Consider the following 14241-nt stretch of genomic DNA (forward strand, 5'->3'; position numbering starts at 1 on the left):
AATAATGTGTTATTAGTAGAAAAACTAAGTTTTAATCTATTAAGCATAAGCCAAATGTGTGATGTGGGCTATAAGGTTGAATTTCATAAAAACTCATGTTTAGTCAAAAATCAAAATGATGACACTTTGTTAACCGGTAACCGGATAGGAAACATTTACAAAGTAAACTGGAAAACTGATTTCGAAAAACCTGTGTGTATGATAGCCGGAAATGATCCAAACTGGCTTTGGCATAAACGGTTAAATCACTTGAATTTCAAAACGATTAACTTTATTTGTTCAAAGGAATTGGTTCATGGCTTTCCAAATGTTAAATTTTCAAAAGATAAAGTATGTGCTGCATGTCAAATGGGAAAACAAGTGAAATCATCTTTTAAAAGTAAAGGAAATTATCAATCTGAAAGATGTTTAGAACTGTTACACATGGACTTGTTCGGTCCGGTTAGAGTAACGAGTTTAGGAGGCATGCATTATACTATGGTAGTTATTGATGATTACTCCAAATTTACTTGGGTTACTTTCCTAGCTTCTAAGAATCAAGCCACTTCAAACCTGATTAAACTGATTTTGAGGATACAAAACGAAAAATCTATTCGAGTAAACAAAATTAGAAGTGATAGAGGAACTGAGTTTATTAACAGTAATTTAACTACTTTTCTTGACGATTCCGGTATTAGGCACGAGTTGTCTAGTGCCAGAACTCCTCAACAAAACGGCCTGGCTGAGAGAAGAAACCGAACTCTCAAGGAAGCCGCAAGGTCAATGATAGCCGATTCGGGTATCGCTCAAAAGTTTTGGGCTGAAGCTATCAACACCGCTTGTTATATACAAAATCGATCTCTAGTGACTAAACGGTTCTCAAAAACTCCTTTTGAAATTTATTTTGATAAAATTCCAAATGTACGGTATTTTCGAATTTTTGGTAGTAAATGCTTTGTTCATAATAACGGCAAGAAATACTTGACCGTGTTTGATGCTAAATCCGATGAGGGAATAATGTTGGGATATTCAGCTGTGAGTAAAGCATACCGAGTATACAATACTAGGACTTTAACAGTTGAAGAAACCGCACATGTTGTTTTCGATGAATCGGTTGAGCGAAACACTGCATTACCCTTCGACCTTCACAACAGAATGGAAAACTTCAATATCTATTCTGATGATGAAGACGAGGTTCCGATTTTTAGGCGCTTTGTCAAGGACCAAGCGGTTGATGTTGAAATTCAATCTGATCAAGCTGCTTTACCGCAGAAAGTTGACGCTTCAGTTTCTACTGAAGAAATCGGTCGGTCTGACTCTGTTCAACCTACCGATCAGTCTAACCTTGATCAGCCAGCCGAAAGCTTGGTAGACACGTCTCGGATTAACCTCAGAAGGAACAAAAATCATCCTCTTGAACTAGTAATAGGTAACATATCCTCACCCGTCCGAACTAGGCAACAAAATTTGGATCACTATGGAAACTCTGCTTTCATATCACAAATTGAGCGGAAAAAGGTGGATGAAGCATTGTCAGATCCAAATTGGATCTTGGCAATGCAAGAGGAATTAAACGAGTTTGAGAGAAATAAAGTCTGGTACCTAGTTCCTAGACCGAAAATAAACCGGTTATAGGCACGCGATGGGTATTTAGAAATAAACTCAATGAAGACGGTTTAGTTACGAGGAACAAAGCCCGGTTAGTGGCTGAAGGCTATAAGCAGGAAGAAGGAATTGATTTTGAAGAATCATTCGCCCCTGTGGCTAGGCTTGAAGCCATTAGAATATTTTTAGCATATGCAGCTTTCAAAAAGTTTAAAGTTTATCAAATGGATGTAAAAAGCGCTTTTCTAAATGGTAAAGTAAATGAAGAGGTGTATGTTAATCAACCTCCAGGTTTTAAAAATCCAGAACATGAAAATCACGTTTACCGGCTGAATAAGGCCCTTTACGGTTTGAAACAAGCTCCAAGAGCTTGGTATGATACTTTGACTCAATTTCTATTTGATCACAAATTTACAATCGGTTCAGTAGACAAAACCTTATTTAAATTTGAAAGAAAGGAACAAATTTTACTTGTTCAAATTTATGTTGATGATATCATATTCGGGTCAACCGATCCAAAGCTATGCGACAAATTTTCGAAAATGATGACTGATAGATTTCAAATGAGTATGATGGGGGAAATGAGTTTCTTTCTAGGACTTCAGGTTAAGCAGATGGAAGCCGGAATATTTATAAGCCAACCGAAGTATACAGCCGAACTGCTGAAGAGATTTGGGATGGATACTTGTGCCGAAGCGGCTACGCCAATGAGTCCTTCCGTGAAGCTGGACAAAGATGATGATGGTCAAGCCGTTGACATCACAGCATATCGAGGAATGATCGGATCGTTGCTGTATCTCACGGCAAGTCGACCTGATATCCTGTTTGCGGTTGGAGTGTGCGGAAGGTTTCAAGCAAATCCAAAGCAATCTCATTATACGGCGGCTAAGAGAATCTTGAAATATCCGAAGGGAACTCAAGAAGTGGGACTCTGGTATCCAAAAGATTCGAGCTTCAATCTAATAAGTTACTCAGATGCCGATTACGCGGGATGCAAAATCGACCGAAAGAGTACAAGTGGAACCTGTCAGTTTCTGGGTGACCGACTAGTTACCTGGAGCAGCAAGAAACAAACGTCCGTTGCAACGTCAACCGCAGAGGCGGAGTACTTAGCGGCTGGAAGCTGCTGTGCACAACTCCTCTGGATTCAACAGCAACTCAGGGACTTCGAAATAGAAGCAAAGGAGTCTCCAATCTTCTGTGACAACACCAGCGCCATAGCGATCACGTACAATCCAGTGTTGCACTCAAGAACGAAGCATATCGACATTCGACATCATTTCATCCGGGAGCATGTTCAGGAGAAACACATCCGGCTGGAATATGTGTCGACCGAGCAACAAGTAGCGGACATCTTCACGAAACCGCTACAGGAAGCTAAGTTTTCACATTTTCGAAATATTTTGGGCCTTACTAATTTAAATCAATTGATATAATCATGATGCATGCCTGTATACAAAACCGGGATATGTGTTCAGGGAGAAGCTAAGGCTTCTCAAACCATATTCAAATAGGCCATTAATGAAATCAAACATACTAACCGGGAGGAAGTCTCCAGTTATACCCGATTATCTCATTATCTTCAAATCAAATGTATGTTTACTTAACGGTTGAAGTAACCAGGTTGAAGTGGATAAAACAAATCCAAAGTTGAACAACTGTTGATATTAATCAACTTTTCTTCATAAACGAAAATATCCTACTAAAACCGGTCATGGAAAACCGCTCAATACATATGCACTCTGGTCTGATGAAATGAACTTTTCCGGTTAACATGAAATGACTGACCGAGTTTTCGTGCATGCTTTGATAAATGAAGCCTGTGATTAACTAAAAACAAGTCTACCTCAATCGAGATGACGACATGTGTCCATCATCAAGAGAGGGAGGCTTACATCTTGTCAATAGATATTTTTCATCATTGCTATCTTAGTAATTATTAGATTTACCTTGGAAATAACCATTAGTTACTTCAACAAGTTAAGTCTATTTAATAGGCAATGACATGATCAGGTTGCTTAACTTCATTTAATACCAAGCCGAATCCACGGGCTATATAAACCATGCTTTATCCTTTGCAAAAACATCACAAGCTCACTATTCACAAGCATAACTCTTGAGATAAAATCATCTTTCTCTCTCACAAACAAACATGAACTCCAACCCTCTATCCAAGAAGATCCTACTGGCAGACTTTGAATCAATCTATCAGTATGAGGATCATGAAGTCAGGGAAATGTTCTTAGCCATTGAAAGGAGTGGGCTAAGAAGTTTCCTTGAGAACAAGTTCATCATCGACTACCTTGTAGTCGAAGAACTGTTCGAAACCGTGAAAGAAGTGCACCGAGATATACTCGTTGCACAGGTTTACGGCCAAAAATTCCTTTTCAGCGAGACGGATTTCGCTGTCTACTGCGGTTTACCCAATGAAGGGGTAACCGATCTAACCTATTCTCCGGTGACAATGGAAGAAATGTGTCGCCGGTTCTCTGGATCTGACATTCCGGTTAAACCCTGGGGTGCTAAGAGTCAACTTTCTCATAAGTACCAGATTCTCTGCGAGATTCTGGGAAAATCTGTCTTGTGCAGAGAGAAAAGTTACTATTACACTCAAAGGATCTTCGAGATGATGATCGCTGTAACGGTTGGGACACCGGTTAACTGGTCCTGGATCATCTTCAGCAACCTGAAGAAGATGATTCTCTCCAACAGAACCGGATACGCTCCTCAGCTGAGCGGTTTCTGCGCAAGTCTGGAGATTCACACCGGAGCTTTCGTCACTCTGCATCCAAGGCACGTGCTCACCAAAGAACGAGTACAGGAGATGATCGACCGGTGGGAAGCGGTTAAAGCTAGAAGAATTCAAGCTGCTGAGGCTTCAAATGCTCAAGCGGCTGAGTCGACAAATGTCTAAAACCTGTCCTTTGTCTTTTTCTTTTCCTCTTACAAAACCGGTACTTTTGTTGTAATACCGGTTTCTGTACTTCCATTAATGAAACAGATTTCCTTTCTTTCCAAATCAAAATCTACAAACATTCAATGCGTCGTATCAAAATGAATCATTCTACTCTTGGAAACATAAACTCTTAAAGAGCATGCCTGACTTGATTTGACAAGACTTGCTTTTATTCTCTTGGAAAAATCACAAAATAATTAATGCCTAAGCATAAACGGCTAGATTTTCAAATCCTTGCAATAAATGTTGTCATTCATTCCAAGCTATAAAAAGGGGTTCAACCTTCTTCCTTCAAATCACGCCTTCAAGCATTCCTCTCTCTAAGAATTCAAAAGCTTAAGAACTCTCCTAAGCCTTCTTCACTCTTCATCATCATGTCTGCTGAAATTAGAAACACCCTAATCATCGACTTTGAAGACATCAAACATAGCTACGACCACGAATGCATTTATCAACATGTCATAGCTTCTGGCCTGCAAGGCTTCCTAAAGGGTTCGGACCTCATCCTCGTGGATGAGGTGTGCGAATTCTTTAACAACGGTCACGTTCTGGAGGATGGCAGCATTCGCACCATCGTCGACGGTCAGTTCCTCCAGTTTTCTGAGGAAGAATTCGCCACATTCTTTCACCTTCCAACGGAAGGTTTCTCTGATTTTCCGACGCCACATCTACCGGCTAAGGAAACCTTTTTCAAGATCTTCTCCTCCTCCTACGCTCCTGTTAAGGACTTCGGGAAGAAAGAAGATCTCGCTCCTCACTACCAAGTCTTTCACGACTTGGTTCAAAGGTATATCATAGGCCGAATGCCCAACCAGAACTACAGCCGGGAGGCATTTGATATTATGATAGCCATCATCCGCGAAACCGACATCAACTGGTCGTCCTATCTATTTAATAAGCTGAAGCAGCTTCTGACCGGTAAGAGGGGAAAGATCAGCTACGCCCCTCAGATCACCCGATTCCTCATGTCCAAACGTCGCAACCTTGGAAAAGGTGTTCCGGTTGGTTCCTTCAACACCATCACTATAGAAATGGTCTATAAATGGGTGTCAAGGATTGAGGAACGGTCTCCCCAAAACACCATGGAAAAGTGGTATCAAAGGAGGCTGGAAGGAGGATGGTTCACTGAATAAACCTTTCATTTTATTCTCTTTTCCGTTTCTGGTCATTTTGTTGTACGACCAGAACCGCTCCTATGTCTTTCTTCTCATGCATTAATGAAATATTTTAGTTTTCGGCCTTTTTCTTCATTATCTCATTCCGGTTTCTCAAACTCAAACTCATACTCAAAGTTAACTTAACAATCTCCGGTTAACAAGCTGTCAATAGAAACCGAACTTCAGGCAAAAATGAAAAATTTGAAAAACCTTAACCGCCCATGGTTTTACCTCTCAAAATGAATTACCGCCCATTGAATTTCCGCTTTTACCACCGAAAGTTACGGCAGTAACTTTTGGAGGGAAAGTTGGCGCCAAAAAACACCAAAGTGACGGTTCATCTTCAAAACTGCTTGGAACCGCCAGCTATATAAACTCGAATCAACTCATTCAACACATGTGCTTTCTCTCTCTACAAATTTTCCAGAACATCAAAAGATCTTCTCTCTCTCTCCGATCATCATCAATCTTCATCTTCTTCTCTCAAAACTACAATGGATCTAGGCAAAGCCCCGTTTCAATGGATGTTGCAGGTAGACTTTGCAGACATCGATGAGCACGCTGATGACAAAAACAAGGCCGTTCTTCAACTTCTTCGAGAATCTGGGTTGGAGAAGTTTCTCTCTGGTCCGTTCACCAACTATCCGGCGGCGGTGACGGAGTTCTTAGCAACGGCGACACTGTTGAAAAGAAAAGTATCAGCTACCGTCAACGGGAAGGCGGTTCTTATAACTGAAGAAATTTTTGCGGAGGCCCTCGGTCTGCCTAACACAGGTTCGGACCTAAAATTCGACCTAACCGACGCAGAATCAAATGCTGCCCGGTTGGTTGTATCCCTTTCAGGTCAGGATCTGGTGCTCCACTCCAGTCGGAAGATAAAGCTAAAACCGGAATACAGATGGTTGGTGACCGTAATTTCCAAATCGCTCCAAGGAAGGGGAGGTAACTTTGATAACCTCACAAAACTTAAGCTGAGAATGCTGTTAGCCATTGTCCGCAACGATAAGGTGGACTGGGGATACGTTTTGTATGAAGAGTTCTGTCAAATGATAATCAAGAAAGACGGCCGGGTGTAGGCGTATGCTATGCAAATTGTTAAGATTCTTGAGTTCCTTAATGTGGAACTAGGTGAAGGCGTACCGCTTCCAATCTCTAACATCCTTGACTCTGAATCAGTAGCAGAAAAACCGGAGAAGGCGATAAAGCCTAAAACCTCAAAAACCAAGTCATCTAAGGGAGCCAGTTCATCGGTTCCAGTTGAAGAAGAAGAAACAAGACAAAGAAAACCGTCCAGAAAAGCGGTTGAGGCAGAAGCTCAACCAGAACCGAAAAGGAGGAAGAAGGTATCAGCAAAGAAAAATGCAAAGAAACCGGCGGAGTCCGAGAAAACGCTTTCCTCGGACAATCCACCGGAAAGAACCGCAGATGTCTTCCAGCCCATCCCAATCAACACCGTTGTCCCAACTCCCATTCCATCCGATTCTCCAAAGCAAACCGAATCGTCGGGGAGCGAGGAGAACAAGTCAAACTCTAAGGAGGAAGCAGAGAGAAATGTTGACTCTGCAACCTCCAAGTCACCAAGCAAGCAAGCCGATGAAGTATTAGCCGAAGTGGGCTTGAATACTTCAGAAGCCATTCAGAATGTGGTCCAAGAGATCATAAGAGAAACCGAAGAAGACGACGTTTCTAGTCGTCGGAAGCCAGAAAATCAGGTTGAAATACCTGATCAAACAGAAATTCAACCGGTCGATGAGACGACCAAATCAACAGAAAATGCACCTTCGGCTCAGGAGGAAAACATTGAAGAACGGGAACCTTCCAGTTCCGCAGGAGGCAAGACAGCCCCAGAAGGCCCTTCTCAGGCAGATAAAGGCAAGGGCATTCTGATTGAAGAACCAACTGAAACCGGAACGGGCACATTGCAGATCGACCCTCAGACTGAAGCCTCAACCGAAGACGAATATCAATACACCTTAGAGCAAGAAAATGAACTATTTGATGAATTTATTCAAGATATGAATAAAGGTGCAAGTGAAGCACTGGCTCCGTATATCCGGTGGGTGAAGCTCCGAAGCGAGACCAAACTATCCGACATGCTTCCAGGTTTCAGTGGAAACAGGCAGTGGGACGCACTCATCCAGCTAGAAGAAAGGGCACTCGAGTTAGCGAACACCCAATTAATCCAACCTGCGTTTTCCAAAGCTTCGGTAATTCTTGAAAATGTGCGGTTACAGGCAGTTGAGAATGCCTTTCAAGAAATCCAAGGAAAGACCCTAGAACCGATTGAAATGAAAATGGCAGAACGATTCCTTGAGGTACGAGAACGGCTTGTGCGAAGCTTCGAACGCCTTGACAAGAAATGGTGGGATACTTGCCAACGACAATTCAACAATCCTGAGTTATTCCAAAGTAAGCCTTTCTTTTTAAGTGGGGAAACATCCGGCGCCTCTGAAAATCTGGAACACGAAACCGCTCAACCGGTAAAAGCCCTGGACATAGATCAGATCAAACAAGCAGTGGTAGAAACAGTTGACTCATGTCTTGGGAACTTTAAAGCTATAACCGAAGAAAGAATCTCAGCGGCTGAAGATAAGATGGTAAACTCTTTTCAAACTATGATGGACACGACAATGCAATCAACGGTTAAAGCCATGATCACCGAATCCGTCAACGCTGCAACCGCTCCACTTCTGGACATGCTGCAAGCAATGGCAATCCAGATCGGGGAAATGTCCAAGGATCAAGTCAGCTCCACCCAAACTCAAATCGAAAAAGATGCTGAAACCGCACGGAAGCTGCAAGAAGAAGAGATTGAAAGAGAACGGCTACAGAAGGAACTTGAAGATAAGGATCATGAGCTTGCCCAACAATGCAATGAAGAGGAGCAGGCTAACGCTCAGGAACCGGCACAAGGTCAATCGTCTCATTCCATGAGTACAAGGAACAAGAACAAGAAGAAACGGAGTGCCATTAAAAACGTGATGAAGCGGGCAGAATTGAAGACAGCCGAACCGGTTGCGTTGAATGCAGAACCACTAGATGAGGAAGAAGAAGAAGATCTAGAGGAACTCAACAGACGGAAAAGAAGGACAACCGGAGAATCCACCGCAACTCCAAGCTGCAGACCCTTGACTGTCCCACCCCGTCCACCTCCAAAACCAATTTGCGCTAACTTCAACCTTAAGAAAAAGGTCCCTTGTCATTCAAGTGTGTGGGCCGGTGTGGTGATAGATGCTGACAGACGCGCTAGAGAGCACAGAGCGCGAATAGAAGAAGCAAGAAGACGTCTGGACAAAGAGCTGGAAAAGGAGCAAGACAAGGGGGGATCATCCAAGCCTTAAACTCTATTTCCTTAATTACTTTGAACAATTATGTTTGTGCTGTGTTTTCAGAACTTGGTTACCTTTGCTATCTTTTATGTTTTTCAAACATTCTTTCTATGTTTTTCAAAACATACAATTTTACCTATTTCTATTTAAAACATACACTTATCAAAAATCAAACTCATGTCTCTCAAACACGTTTCTCTCAAATTAAGTAAGTTAATTTTCTTAAAACCGGCCATACATTACAATTTTTGAATATTTATTCTAAATAATCAAAAAGGGAGAAATTGATAGAAAAATTAAGTAGGTTAATTTTCTTAAAACCGGCCATACATCACAATTTTTAAATATTTATTCTAAATAATCAAAAAGGGAGAAATTGATAGAAAAATTAAGTAGATTAATTTTTGGAACCGGCCAGACAAACTAAACAGAAGTTAAACTTCATGTGCAGGTACTAAACAAACCGGAACCGGAAATCTGGTGTCAAGAACTGGTTACTACAACTTCAAAGAAACCGGCTTCAAGTGATCAAGCCGAAGGATCACAGGAACCGGCATCTCTATCTCAAGCAACCGGTTAACGAAGAACAAAAGATCACACTCCAGCCGGATCGTAATGTACAAGACACAGAAACCGGAAAGTACAGATCAAGAGTCAGAAGTTTCAAATCTCAAGAGTGACGTACCATGACGGAAGAAACGTGTATCGAAAGAATAAAAGAAGATCGGATCCGATCAGAAGCATGGGAGGAAAGCAATGATGCCTTGGTGATCCGATGCTGACGACCGGAAGCGGATGTTCAACACGTGTATCAATCTGAAATCCGGCTATGTCATCATCTGCTCAGAGTCACCTGCATGAATGCCAGGTGTTGAGGAAGATGAAACGTGCAAGCAACCCCTCTGCAAATAGGCGTGATGATGATCAACCAATCCAGAAGAGAGAGAAGAAAGTAGCCGTTAGCTATTTTCAGCTATAAAAGGAAGTCGAAACGTCCTCATTCAATGCAGTTCGGTACTTGCAGTTGTAAGCATCATAAAGTCAAAAAGTCATAAAGCATTAAATTCTAGAGAGATAAAGTCTTATATTCTAAAATCGGTTTGCCTAAAACCGGAAGTCATTTGTGTGATATTGTGTTGAGTTGTTGTATTACATCAAAGTGTGAGTTTGGTGTAACCGGCGAGTAGCGAAGTTGGGCTCGACCGGAAGTATAAATTGTAACTCTAAAGAGTTAGTGGAGATCCTTCTCATAACCTGAGAAGAAGGGGTGACGTAAGAGGGTTTGCTCCGAACATCCATAAACAAATTCTCTTGTCGTGTGTTCTTTCATCTCGCTTTCATTTCCCGCTGTCTTACCGTAAACCGCAAACCAATCATACTCCCAAAACCGATCACTCACTCTCGTTAAACATCCTCCTTCTTAAACATCATCTAAAGTCGCAAACGTTGCTTCAACCTGAAACAGACACTTCCGCCCTTGAACACCGGTTCAAGAGTCTGTGACAGGTTGTGTAGTGCTGAGAAAGGTTTTAGTCTTTAACCGGACTATCACCAAGTTGTGTGTTGTTGTAAGAGGCCACCCTTACTAGAAACCGGAAAAACACCCCGGTCCTCCAAGGGCGTCCCCGATCCTAACATATCTCAATAGGTAGATGACATCTTTTTTAAACGATTAAACAAAAAATTCTATCTCTTGATAGGTACATGACATCATTTTTATACAAAACAAACAAAAACACTTACTCTTGATAGGTATGACATTGTTTTTATTCAATTCAACGAAAAAGCCTATCTCGATAGGTACATGATATCATTTTTATTCGAATACAATAAAAACTATATCTCTCGATAGGTATAAGACATCATTTTTAAAAAAATCAAACAAAAACTCTATATCTCGATAAGTACATGACATTGTTTTTATACAATTCAACCAAAAATCTTATCTCTTTATAGGTACATGACATAATTTTTATATGATTCGACCAAAAACCATATATCTCAATAGGTAGATGACATCTTTTTTAAACGATTAAACCAAAAACACTATCTTTTTATAGGTACATGACATCATTTTTGTACGATTGAACAAAAAACCCTATCTTGATAGGTACATGACAATGTTTTTATACAATTCAACCAGAAATCTTATCTCTTTATAGGTACATGACATCATTTTTATACGATTCGACCAAAAACCATATATCTCAATAGGTAGATGACATCTTTTGTAAACGATTAAACCAAAAACTCTATCTTTTTATAGGGACATGACATCGTTTTTGTACGATTGAACCAAAAACCCTATCTCGATAGGTACATGATATCGTTTTTTTGCGAATCAAATAAAAATCCTATCTCTCGATAGGTATATGCCATTTTTTTATACGATTCAACAAAAAACCAATTCTCTCGATTGGTACATGACATCATTTTTATAAAAATTAAACAAAAACTCTATCTTTCAATAGGTAAATGACATTGTTTTTGTATGATTCAACCAAAAACCATATATCTCGATTCGTACATGACATCGTTATTATACAAATCAAACAAAAACCTTATCTCTCGATAGGTACATGACAATGTTTTTATACAATTCAACAAAAACTTTATCTCTTGATAGGTACATGACATCATTTTAATACGATTCGACCAAAAACCATATATCTCAATAGGTAGATGACATCTTTTTTAAAAGATTAAACTAAAAACTCTATCTCTTGATAGGTATATGACATTGGTTTTGTATGATTGAACCAAAAACCCTATCTCGATAAGTTCATGATATTGTTTTTATAAGAATAAAATAAAAACCGTATATCTCGTTAGGTACATGACATTGTTTTTGTATGATTCAACCAAAAAATATATATCACGATTCGTACATGATATCGTTTTTATACAAATCAATCAAAAACCTTATCTTTCGATAGGTACATGACAATTTTTTTATACAATTCAACAAAAAACCTTATCTCTTGATAGGTACATGACATTATTTTTATACGATTCGAACAAAAACCATATATCTCAATAGGTAGATGTCATCTTTTTTAAACGATTAAACAATAAACTCTATCTTTTTATAGGTACATGACATCGTTTTTGTACGATTGAACCAAAAACCCTATCTCGATAGGTACATGATATTGTTTTTATGAGAATCAAATAAAAATCATATCTCTCGATACGTTCATGATATCATTTTTATGCGAATTCAATAAAAACTCTATCTCTCGATAGGTACAAGACATTTTTTTTAAAAAAGTCAAACAAAAACTCTATATTTCGATAGGTACATGACATTGTTTTTATATAATACAACCAAAAACATTATCTCTTGATAGGTACATGACATCATTTTTATACGATTCGAACAAAAAAAATATATCTTAATAGGTAGATGTCATCCTTTTTAAACGATTAAACCAAAAACTCTATCTTTTTAAAGGTACATGACATCGTTTTTGTACGATTGAACAAAAAACCCAAGCTCGATAGGTACATGACAATGTTTTTATACAATTCAACCAAAAATCTTATCTCTTTATAGGTACATGACATCATTTTTATACGATTTGACCAAAAACCATATATCTCAATAGGTAGATTACATCTTTTTTAAACGATTAAAACAAAAATTATATCTCTGGATAGGTACATCACATCGTTTTTGTACGATTGAACCAAAAACCTTTTCTTGATAGGTATATGATATCGTTTTTATGCGAAACAAATAAAAACCCAATCTCTCGATAGGTAAATGACATTGTTTTCGTATGATTCAACCAAAATCCATATATCTCGATTCGTACATGACATCGTTTTTATACAAATCAAACAAAAACCTTATCACTCGATAGGTACATGACAATATTTTTATACAATTCAACCAAAAACCTTATCTCTTGATAGGTACATGACATCATTTTAATACGATTCGACCAAAAACCATATATCTCAATAGGTAGATGACATCTTTTTTAAACGATTAAACAAAAAATTCTATCTCTTGATAGGTACATGACATCATTTTTATACAAAACAAACAAAAACCCTTACTCTTGATAGGTATGACATTGTTTTTATTCAATTCAACGAAAAAGCCTATCTCGATAGGTACATGATATCATTTTTATTCGAATACAATAAAAACTATATCTCTCGATAGGTACAAGACATCATTTTTAAAAAAATCAAACAAAAACTCTATATCTCGATAAGTACATGACATTGTTTTTATACAATTCAACCAAAAATCTTATATCTTTATAGGTACATGACATCATTTTTATATGATTCGACCAAAAACCATATATCTCAATAGGTAGATGACATCTTTTTTAAACGATTAAACCAAAAACACTATCTTTTTATAGTTACATGACATCATTTTTGTACGATTGAACAAAAAACCCTATCTTGATAGGTACATGACAATGTTTTTATACAATTCAACCAAAAATCTTATCTCTTTATAGGTACATGACATCATTTTTATACGATTCGACCAAAAACCATATATCTCAATAGGTAGATGACATCTTTTGTAAACGATTAAACCAAAAACTCTATCTTTTTATAGGTACATGACATCGTTTTTGTACGATTGAACCAAAAACCCTATCTCGATAGGTACATGATATCGTTTTTATGCGAATCAAATAAAAATCCTATCTCTCGATAGGTACATGCCATTTTTTTATACGATTCAACAAAAAACCAATTCTCTCGATTGGTACATGACATCATTTTTTTAAAAATTAAACAAAAACTCTATCTTTCAATAGGTAAATGACATTGTTTTTGTATGATTCAACCAAAAACCATATATCTCGATTCGTACATGACATCGTTATTATACAAATCAAACAAAAACCTTATCTCTCGATAGGTACATGACAATGTTTTTATACAATTCAACAAACTTTATCTCTTGATAGGTACATGACATCATTTTAATACGATTCGACCAAAAACCATATATCTCAATAGGTAGATGACATCTTTTTTAAAAGATTAAACCAAAAACTCTATCTCTTGATAGGTATATGACATTGGTTTTGTACGATTGAACCAAAAACCCTATCTCGATAAGTGCATGATATTGTTTTTATGAGAATAAAATAAAAACCGTATATCTCGTTAGGTACATGACATTGTTTTTGTATGATTCAACCAAAAAATATATATCTCGATTCGTACATGATAT

This window comes from Impatiens glandulifera, chromosome 8 (genome assembly GCF_907164915.1).
Source record: "Impatiens glandulifera chromosome 8, dImpGla2.1, whole genome shotgun sequence".
Classification (NCBI taxonomy): domain Eukaryota; kingdom Viridiplantae; phylum Streptophyta; class Magnoliopsida; order Ericales; family Balsaminaceae; genus Impatiens; species Impatiens glandulifera.